Here is a 278-nt window from a genome sequence, read left to right as displayed (position 1 = left end):
CAATTAAGAAGTAATACAGACAGACAGATGTCAAAACTCATACAACTTACATCCGTGTGTGTGCGTTTCTACAGCCATACGCACACACAAGCGCACGCACACTCGCAAACCTTCCCCAGGCAACGAAGGAGCGAAAGCAATCTTAAACTACCATAAAAAAGGCATGTAAGAGCAGTTTATCTGAAGGACTGCCAATAATGAGGATGTGTTTAGTCGGTGAAAGGAAATAGAAAGATTGAATGACCATTGAATCCATCAGTCTCCTTCAATAAAGACTT

At 41.4% G+C, this 278-nt stretch overlaps 1 protein-coding gene across 1 annotated transcript in view; it reads left to right on the top strand.

Moving 5' to 3' along the window:
* Positions 1-278, top strand: part of LOC119588533 (glycine receptor subunit alpha-2-like) — a gene marked incomplete at its 5' end in the record, with an annotated part of 99,651 nt that overhangs the window by 82,021 nt on the left and 17,352 nt on the right.

The sequence above is a fragment of the Penaeus monodon genome, chromosome 24, assembly GCF_015228065.2.
Source record: "Penaeus monodon isolate SGIC_2016 chromosome 24, NSTDA_Pmon_1, whole genome shotgun sequence".
NCBI lineage: Eukaryota > Metazoa > Arthropoda > Malacostraca > Decapoda > Penaeidae > Penaeus > Penaeus monodon.
Note: the sequence above shows the minus strand (reverse complement) of the source record. Positions and strands in the feature narration are given on the sequence as shown.